At 41.7% G+C, this 10,436-nt stretch overlaps 1 pseudogene; it reads right to left on the reverse strand.

The window, feature by feature from the left end:
• Positions 1-4,915: 4,915 nt before the first annotated feature.
• Positions 4,916-8,011, reverse strand: LOC114225016 (RNA-binding protein EWS pseudogene; annotated as a pseudogene).
• Between the last annotated feature and the right edge of the window lie 2,425 nt (positions 8,012-10,436).

Genomic DNA, 10,436 nt, shown 5'->3' on the forward strand with positions numbered 1-10,436 from the left:
TTGTGTTTTCATTTTCATTGGTTTCCATGAATTTTTTTAATTCTTCTTTAATTTCCTGGTTGACCCATTCATTCTTTAGTAGGATGCTCTTTAGCCTCCATGTATTTGAGTTCTTTCCGACTTCTCTCTTGTGATTGAGTTCTAGTTTCAAAGCATTGTGGTCTGAAAATATGCACAGAATAATCCCAATCTTTTGGTACCGGTTGAGACCTGATTTGTGACCTAGGATGTGATCTATTCTGGAGAATGTTCCATGGGCACTAGAGAAGAATGTGTATTCCGTTGCTTTGGGATGGAATGTTCTGAATATGTCTGTAAAGTCCATTTGGTCCAGTGTTTTATTTAAAGTCTTTATTTCCTTGTTGATCTTTTGCTTAGATGATCTGTCCATTTCAGTTAGGGGGTTGTTAAAGTCCCCCACTATTATTGTATTGTTGTCAATGTGTTTCTTTGCTTTTGTTATTAATTGCCTTATATAATTGGCTGCTCCCATGTTCGGGGCATAGATATTTACAATTGTTAGATCTTCTTGTTGGATAGACCCTTTAAGTAGGATATAGTGTCCTTCCTCATCTCTTATTACAGTCTTTGTTTTAAAATCTAATTTGTCTGATATAAGGATTGCCACCCCAGCTTTCTTTTGGTGTCCATTAGCATGGTAAATGGTTTTCCACCCCCTCACTTTCAATCTGGGGGTGCCTTTGGGTCTAAAATGAGTCTATTGATGGGTCTTGTTTTTTAATCCAATCTGATAGCCTGTGTCTTTTGATTGGGGCATTTAGCCCATTTACATTCAAGGTAACTATTGAAAGGTATGAATTTAGTGCCATTGTATTGCCTGTAAGGTGACTGTGACTGTATATTTTCTGTGTTCCTTTCTGATCTATGCTGCTTTTAGGCTCTCTCTTTGCTTAGAGGACCCCTTTCAATATTTCTTGTAGGGCTGGTTTCGTGTTTGCAAATTCCTTTAGTTTTTGTTTGTCCTGGAAGCTTTTTACCTCTCCTTCAATTTTCAATGAGAGCCTAGCTGGATATAGTATTCTTGGCTGCATATTTTTCTCGTTTAGTGCTCTGAAGATATCTTGCCAGTCCTTTCTGGCCTGCCAGGTCTCTGTTGCCAGTCTAATGTTTCTACCATTGTAGGTTACATATTTCTTCTCCCAAGCTGCTTTCAGGATTTTCTCTTTATCTCTGAGACTCGTAAGTTTAACTATTAGATGTCGGGGTTTTGACCTATTTTTATTGATTTTGAGAGGGGTTCTCTGTGCCTTCTGGATTTTGATGCCTGTTTCCTTCCTCACATTAGGGAAGTTCTCTGCTATTATTTGCTTCAATATACCTTCTGCCCCTCTCTCTCTTTCTTCTTCTTCTGGGATCCCAATTATTCTAATGTTGTTTCGTCTTATCATATCATTTATCTCTCGAATTCTGCCCTCGTGATCCTGTAGTTGTTTATCTCTTTTTCTCAGCCTCTTTATTTTCCATCATTTGGTCTTCTATATTACTGATTCTCTCTTCTGCCTCATTTATCCTAGCAGTTAGTGCCCCCATTTTTTATTGCACCTCATTAATAGCCTTTTTGATTTCAACTTGGTTAGATTTTAGTTCTTTTATTTCTCCAGAAAGTGTTTCTCTAATAACTTCCACACTTTTTTCAAGCCCAGCTAGTATCTTTAAAGTCATGATTCTGAACTCTAGGTCTGACATCGTACTAATGTCAGTATTGAGTAGGTCCCTGGCAGACAGTACTACCTCTTGTTCTTTTTGCTGAGGTGATTTTTTTCATCTTGTCATTTTGTCCAGAGGAGAATAGATGAATGAGAGAACAGAATGCTAACAGGTTAACAATGTCTCCAGCAAATATACTCTATACAAATCAGAAAAGACCTGAAACCAGGGGACAAGAAAGGGAAAGAAAGAAGAAAGAAAAAAAAGGAAAAAGATAAAGATAAAAACAAACAAAAACAGAACAAAACAAAACAAAAAAACAGAATATGATCAAATATGATCAGGCTAGTGCATAGATCAGTGCCACACACTAGATTTTGGGTGTATTTTGGTCTGTTAGAAGAAAGTGCCTGCTAAAATTTTAAAGGAAGAATTATATATGTACAAAATAAGGGTTGATACAATGAAGGGATGGAGGATGACTGTAAAGATGAAAATTATAAAAGATTTTATAAAAGGAATTGATAAGAAGCTGTATTTAAAAAGAAAGAAGATTTAAAAAAAAGAAAAAAGAAAAAAAGGAAAAAAAAGGGAGAGAATGTGATCAGGCAGGAGACTAGAACAAAGACATACACTAGTGATTTAGGGTATATTTTGATCTGTTAGAAGAAATTGTATGTCAAAATTTTAAAGAGAGAACAACTTATATATATATATGCCTAAAATAAGGGTAACTACTATGAAGGGATAAAAATATGACTCTAAAAATGAAAAATAAAAAATGTTTTTTTTTAAAAAGGGATTGATAAGATGTTGGTTGAAAAAGGGAAAAAGAAAACTTCAAAAAAAAACAGTTAAAAAAATAACTTTGAAAAACTAATGAATTATGGTAAAAAAGCCATGAATTCCATGTGCAGTATTCCCCTAGTGCTGGAGTTCTCCCGTTCTCCCTGATTGGTAAAATTGATCTTGGCTTGCTGGCTGTTCGTGCTGATCTTCTGGGGGAGGGGCCTGTTGCCGTGGTTCCCAAATATCTTTGCCGGGAGGTGGAATTGCCCCGCCCTTGTGGGTCCAGGCTAAGCAAGCTGCTTGGGTTTGCTCTCAGGAGCTTTTGTTCCCTGCAAGCTCTCGGTACAGCTTTGAGGACCAGGGTGAAAATGGGGGCCTCCCAATCTCCACCCGGAGGAGCTGAGAACTCGGGGCCCCGCTCCTCAGTGCGCCCCCAGAGAAAAGCAGTCACTCCCATCTTCCTGGTCTCCGGCCGCACTCCGTGCTCACCCGGCCTGTGACTGAGCGTTTCTATCTCTGGCACCTGACCCCGTGTGGAGTCTCCAAACCCAGCAGATCCCTGCGGTGCGCTTCTGCGCCACTCCTCCCGGGGGAGGAAGGGGAGTCTCCCCAGCTCTGCTGCTTGTTGGGTCCCTGCTGGAGGAGCAGTGGCCCGACTGGTCCGCGGATCACAGTTTATGGCAACCCCGAGCTGAGAGCTCACGCCTCGGCTCCGTCTCTGCAGCCGGCTTCCCTGCTCCGATCCCTGGGAGCTCTGCCGCACTCAGGCACCCCTGGTCTTTCTGTGACCCCGAGGGTCCTGAGACCACACTGTCCCGCGAGGGTTCCACCCCCCCCGCTTAGCCACTGGAGCGATGTCCCTCAGCAGAGCCGACTTCTAAAAGTTCCGATTTTGTGCTCCGCGGCTCTATCACTTGCCAGAAGCGGCCAACGGAGGCCCCCTCCCCCGCCGTCTATCCTCCCGAATATCGCCTTGGATTCACTTCTCCGCACGTCCCACCTTCCAGAAAGTGGTCGCTTTTCTGTTCAGAGTGTTGTTACTCTTCTTATCTTCGATCTCCTGTTGAGTTTGTAGGTGTTCAGAATGGTTTGATCCCTATTCAGCTGAATTCCTGAGACCAGATGAAATCCAGGTCTCCTACTCCTCCACCATCTTGCTCCGCTGAAAAGTGAGTGGAATTCTTACAAGAACAAAAACCCTAGGGAATACTAAACCACATTTTATGCTAAGTTACATGTAAACTACTAACAACAACAAAATATGAGATAGGCAGACAAAGAATTTTAAAATTTCATATTTCTAAATCTTCTATAACCTCTGCCCCTCCTTTTGAGCCAAGAGTTCTTAACAGAATTCTAGAAGTTTGTAGATACATAGATTGCCTGGACCTCAATTCCTGTTCTCATTACCAAGTGGTACTAACTACAGTTTCTTCTTTAAGGAAATGAAATATATTATTTTATTCGTGCATTTAAAAAAAGAGTGTTCATCATTTCCTGTGGACCTAGCTTGTGCTGAATCACTAAGCAGAGAAGTGGTATCACCTTATGTGGGAGTGTAAACTGTGGAGAGTGGGGTGTAGGTATGACTGGGGGTAAAAGAGGAGATTAATGCAGTATCTTGGAACTCAGAGTCTGGAAATGGATCTGGGAGTTCTGGAAAGAAACTGAAAGGTTACACAGTTCTTAATCTCAGTCACAACAGATACCTTTAAGTAGCTCTTAATATTACACATTTCTAGGAGTACTTGTCCAAGCTGTGAGGACAATTACAGAGAATGAATGAGAAAAGAAAATGTCGATCAAAATTTGGCGTAAGTCAAAGGTTCAGTCTAGGCTTAAAGGTGATTATCTCTGAGCTTACCTTTACAGCACAGGAAAAATTTTTAGTTATGCAGTAGAAGTAAAAGTAAAAATAGTTGAATGAAATAACTTTCAACATCTCTTCCAACAATAGCCTTTATCAGGTTACACTCCAAGCCCAGAATTAAATTAAGAGAATTTAGTTATGTAATTGTAATTGCTTAATGGCGTCAGTCTTCTCCACAATTTGGATATAACAACTAATCCAACGAAGAATTAGAACATCCTTGCTTCTGATGGGAAAGCTTTGCATCCCTCAAGGGTGGCAGTGAAGGATAGGGCAGAGAAGAATAAAAGTTTGAGAACCACCTGTACAGTGTAGTTTGAGTTTTTGGACAATGTCACTAATATTTGGCACCTCCAGCAGAGGGCAGGCAGGTATAGGGAAAAGAGAGGAAACACGTTCTCAATTTCATTTACAGGCAGTCCTTACTTTGCACAATAGTGCGGCACCATAAAGATGGCCATGCAAGCTGAAACTGCAAAGTAATCTTTTTTTTTTCTCCATTTAACTTGTTTCAATGTTTCTTCACAAATGGTGAAAAATACTAAAGTAGAGATAAGGAGTGATCATAATAACATTATTAATATGGAATTACAAATCTAAAACATTTTCTGGCTCAAAAAATAAATCGTAGTCAATGCACCTCTGCAGGTCTCTGCGTCTCTTAAGTTCCTGACAGTGCTTGCCTTTATCCATTTTTCCAGGTCCTCCATGTCCACCTCTTCTTCCTCCCAACTGTTCCATCAAAGGTCCAGAAGGTCTACTAGGGCCACCTCATCTTCCTCCACCAAAGCCACCTTGGTCCATGCCCCAGCCACCATGGAAGCCACCTCTGTCTCTACCGGGACCACCATGGCCCATAGGCCACCTCTTCCTCCCCACGTGGCACCAGGGCTGCCTCTGCCACCGTCACCCCCGGGGGGTGGGAAGGATGGTGGAAGGAAGCCTTCAGGCTTCAGGGCCTTACACTGGTTGCATTCTGCTCTCCAGGCAAAGTTCTGGTTTCCACACCCTGGACTGGGGCACTGCTAGTCTCCAGCTAGACATTTCCTCCTCCTCCATATAGGTTCTCTCAGGAACCCCAGGGCCCTCTTGTGGGAAAGCCACCTCTGTCTCCTCCACAGCCTCCCATGTGACTATGGGGCCCCCAGAACCTCCTGGGCCCCCTGGACCTCCACAAAGTGGTGGTGGCATCCCTCTGCCCTCACAGGGAGGCATACCACCGCGTGCCATTCATCAGAGGCTTCTTCCGAGCAAGAGAAACCTTAAATTTGCTCCCTTGAAAATCTTTCCCATCAAACCACTCCATGGCAGCCTTGGCAGTTGGTGGGTCTTCGCAGGACACCATAGCATCACCTTTGGGCTTTCCTGTTTCCATGTGCAAGTAGATATGGATCACAGGTTGTCCGATTCTCTTGTTCATCTTAATAACTCCACACTGCTTAAAGAAGTCTGCCAGATCATCTGGTCACATTGTCATTTAAGCCTTGCACATAAATTACACTGTTGTCAGAGTCTTCATTTCGATCTACAGGTGGGCCTAGATCAAGATCTGGTCCTTCATCTGTGGGTCCACCAGGCTTATTGAAGCCACCTTGCTCTCCAGCACCGATTCCACTGCATCCTTTTCCCCGTTCACTTCTGCTCATGCCTCCACCGATCAAATCCCCTTCTTCCCCTACCCCCATTATCAGGGCCACTCATGCTCCCGTTCTCTCCTGGTCCGGAAAATCCTCCAGAGCCCTGCCCATAAATACCCATGCTACTTGGGGTAGTCCTGTTGGAATGAACTCTGCTGCCTATAGCTGCTGCTCTGTTGGCTATATGGACTTGGAGCCTGGCTGTAGGATTCAGTTTGGGGGTGGGGGAGAGGGTGGGAGGGCCGTAACTAGTGGACAGCTGCTGCCCATGGCTGCTTTGTTGACCATAGCTCCTCGGCTGCCCATACGAGTTCTGCTGAGAGTAACTGTTTGGATCATAACTAGTTGGTCGGCAATATAGAGGAATAGCTGGTAGGAGGATAAGATGGTGGTGCCTCGACTAGCTGCATGGGTAGCCCCCAAGTACCTGGTGATAACTGTAGTTACTCTGTCCATATCCTAGGCTGGGCTGGTTGTAAATCCCTGTGCTAGATTGAGGTTGACTAGTCTTAGCGGGTTTGCTACCATCCTGCAGTCTTGCAGGTGCGGTGGCTGCCAGCTGGGTAAGCAGGCCGAGTGCCATATGCAGACTGAGCTGCATAGGAGGCCAGGTGGTAGTGACCATAGCAGGGGTGGTATCATAAACACCAGTACCGTGCCCCTGGACAGGCTGACTATATACCTGGGCGGGGTGGCAGGTGGAGTAATATAACCAGCGGGAGTCTGTCCATAAGAAGATGCAAGGTGGTCTGCCCATAGGTCTCAGTGGTCTGAGCCTGGGTATAGCTGACATCAGTAGGCTGTCCATAGGTTCCATTACTTTGCTGCCCATATGTCTGGGTGGTCTGTGCATATCCTTGAGTGGGCTGGGTGGTGTATGCACGGTAGGCCCAGCAGGGCTATCTCTCTCTGGCTTTTCCTCTAGGTGCCGCACTCTGCAAAGCAATCTTAAAGCTGGTGGGAAAATTATGATTGCTCTATGACCTTTAAAATTGTGTCAAAACATTAAAACTCTTACTGTTATATATAAACATAGGGGGAAATGAAATAATAGTAAAATTAGTATCTATATAGCACATTATAATTTAAAACATTAGAAACATTGAGTTAAAGTGTTTTATTATCAAGAGTACTTTGAACAGTGCTTGCCTTACTGTTGTAGAACTTAGAGTAGAAACAAGCATCTTTTCTGTGTCTTGGCTAATTTCTAAATTTGGGACAGTTTCTAATATGTTATCTTTTGCACTTTCAATGTCAATATCTTCAAGAATTCCTTTAACAGTTGCTCTTGGGGACTCGTGTGCTCTGAAAGGATACATCACACTGTTCCAACAACTAGCCTCACCTCAGGTACCAAACCAATGACCCCAGATATGCGTGAGTTTACAAATCTCCACCATTCCCTGCCCAGACCCCCTGTTAACTCCTATCTAAACCACCCCATGACTAACTTCTCTGCCCCTGACCTTGTGCAACCCAATTATTCAAGCCCTTAAAGAACTCATTTGACTGAATTCATTTGGACAGTTGCCACCTGCCCAATGAGTTTCTATCAAACTCTGCTTTAAAATTTTTTTAAATCAAAATATATTATCAGTTTTCTAGCAAGAAAGTTTTTTGTAGGGACTTTGATGCACAAATATGGATAGAAACCTCAGAAGAAATGGCTGGCATACCAGAAAATGCTTGTGTCTGGGGAGCAGAAATTAGGGGTTGAGGGAGGTTGGAACAAATGACTGGGATTATTTTTGTTACAAGCCATGACTCTTTAAACTATGTGCATCTGTTACACTGTTACAAATAAAAATTCAGTTAAAAAGGAAAATTCTTTAAAAGTACATTTATTTCTTCTGAAATAGAGCAACAATATTCAGTTAAATTTGGCAAATGTTTCTGGAACATCTATTACATGCCCTGTGCTGTGCTAGGCCACAGGAAAACAAACCTGACCTGCCTGCAAACAGGTCACAGTCACCTGAATTCCTCCCATAGAATCTGCCTGGTCTTGTGGAATGAGAATCCAGTGCATTCTTTTAACTTTCACCATCAGAGTATTAAAAATTTCAGACAAGGTCTATATTTGAAATCAGGTATCTTAGAAAAAATATGAAAGATCCCATTGTCTATTTGCAGGAATTGAGAGTTATTCCCAAGCCCACATTTATTCATAGCTCAGATTCACTGAGAAGCTCTGATTTTACTCAGTTGAGGTCTCCTGATAAGTACTCTCTTGATAGTAAGTTTTCCATGTCATTTATTAAGTCCTTGTTATGCTCATATCTTGGAAATTTTTATCCTCTCATAGAAAATGGTACATTTATCTTGCCATAAGTAATTGCATAATTAAGTTTCTAGCCACCCAATTGCAGCAATCAGAAATGAAAGATTTGTTATTATGGCTATTATAATTCTTTATTGTTTATTGAATACCAATAAGTTCCAGGGATATGAGACATACACTAATGTATAATGGCTTTGGAGTATTTTTAATGTTCCTAAAATATTAAGGGATGCATTCCTTGTTTAAAAGGCAAAATCTCTAGAGAAGGTTTTGAGTCAAGGCGTTCTTTTAAAATCTCTCCGGGAATTGCATCTCTTTTTAGCACCAGCTCCTCCTAGTGCAGCAATTCTCACCCTGGTCACATACTGGAATCCCCTGGGAGCTGCTAAGAGGAAAAAAAGACAAACAAACAAACAAACAACAGTCCCTAGGGCCCACCCCTAAGAAATTCGGATTTCCTGGGTAATGAGAGGAGCCTGATCACGTGTGACATCTAATATGTCCAGGGTGGGGGCAAGGATGGCATAGAGGCAAACTATAAAACAGACTCTTAACTATAGAGAACAAACTGAGGGTTGCTGGAGGGAAGGTGGGCAGGGGGATGGGTTAAAAGGGTAATGGGTATTAAGGAGGGTACTTGTGATGAGCACTGGGTGTTATATGTAGTGATGAATCACTAAATTCTACTCCTGAAACTAATTATACTGTATGTTAACTAAATGGAATTTAAATAAAAACTCGAAACAAAAATAAATAAATAAATAAATAAAAACAAATATAGTAAAGGGGGAAAAATGTCCACAGATGGTTTTAATGTGCAGTCAGGGTTGAGAACCCCACCTAAAACGGTGGATGGTCCTTGCACTAGCAGCATCAACATCACCTGGAAACTTGTTGCCTCTACAAATCCTCAGGCCTGCCCCACCCCAGTGAATCCCAAATTCTGGGGGAGGAGCCCAGGAACCTGTATTTTAACAAGCCCTCTAGGTGATCCTGAGGTTCTCTGAAGTTCAAACCATTAGACTTAAAAGAATATTAAAAAAGGAATTGTCAGGAGAATGGCGTTAAGGAATCAGAGAGAACGGAACCAGATGGGCTCTCTTCCTGGGGTGTAGGAAGCTCTGTCATAGTCTGGGTGCTGATGAAGATTCTTTTTATATAATAAGTTTTCCCAGGATTCATCATACTTTGGTGAAGTGAGTCACACTAGCAAACTAGACCAAACTTACCTTATATATTTTTGTATGAAATGAGCCAGATTCTTTGGATAGAAAAGGAAGGAGAAGGGAAGTGATTAGAAGTCTGGCAAGTATGAAAATTTGGAGTTCTAAATGTTTGGTAGAACAAAGTGGGGGAGCACTGAGGCACACCTTCATAAACAGAATGAAAAATTAAATTGGCTTGTTTTAGAAAATAATTTCATCTAGCTCTCTAAAGGAGACCCTGATGACTTTTTTCCTTATCATAAAAGTTACACAGTAGATGGGGAGTCCCTTGGGGCAACTATAGGATCATTCATCTCATACCTGGACTATACTTCAGAATGAGCAAATGCTGAAATTCTGATCATTTTATAGGACTTCCAGCTTTCCAATGTGGAAATTCTGATAGTTGCCATGGTAAGTCCCTTTGGACAGTATTTTAAATTCTCTTCATTAGCAAGTAGCAAACAGTGAGATTCCACTGGGCAGATTTTACTAAAATAATAACTATGACAACCTCCAATATGAATGATACACAGGCAGTTCAACTCCTGTTGAGTGGAGCCACTACCTTGGAAATGCGGACATTTCTTCCACCATGTGGTCTCAAGACAAAGATTACCTATAGTTATTGAATGATTAAGGTGATACTAATTGTTTTTAAATGGATCCCCAATCTTGCGGAGAATCTATTTAATTGTTGTGATTAATTAACATCTCAAACTATCTCAGAAGACTATTTTAATTAGCAGAGACATTTGGAGTTGAGTTTAGAATCTAAAGCATCAGTGCTCAGCATATTCTAAAGATAAGGAGGGCAGTAGCTCAGTCCATCATGATTAATATAATGAGTGCTGAACTCAATATAATCAAAATCTACAGAAGAAATACTCTTTTTGAAATGTCTCCTGGATTTCTACAGGAGAAAATAATGGCAGGAATCTGCCTGGATAGTTTGCCAGCAATTTAAAACTAAATGCACTATTTAA

The sequence above is a fragment of the Eumetopias jubatus genome, unplaced genomic scaffold (genome assembly GCF_037043125.1).
Source record: "Eumetopias jubatus isolate StellerSeaLion01/CBP00866 unplaced genomic scaffold, mEumJub1_p1.0 scaffold_3, whole genome shotgun sequence".
Taxonomy (NCBI): Eukaryota; Metazoa; Chordata; class Mammalia; order Carnivora; family Otariidae; genus Eumetopias; species Eumetopias jubatus.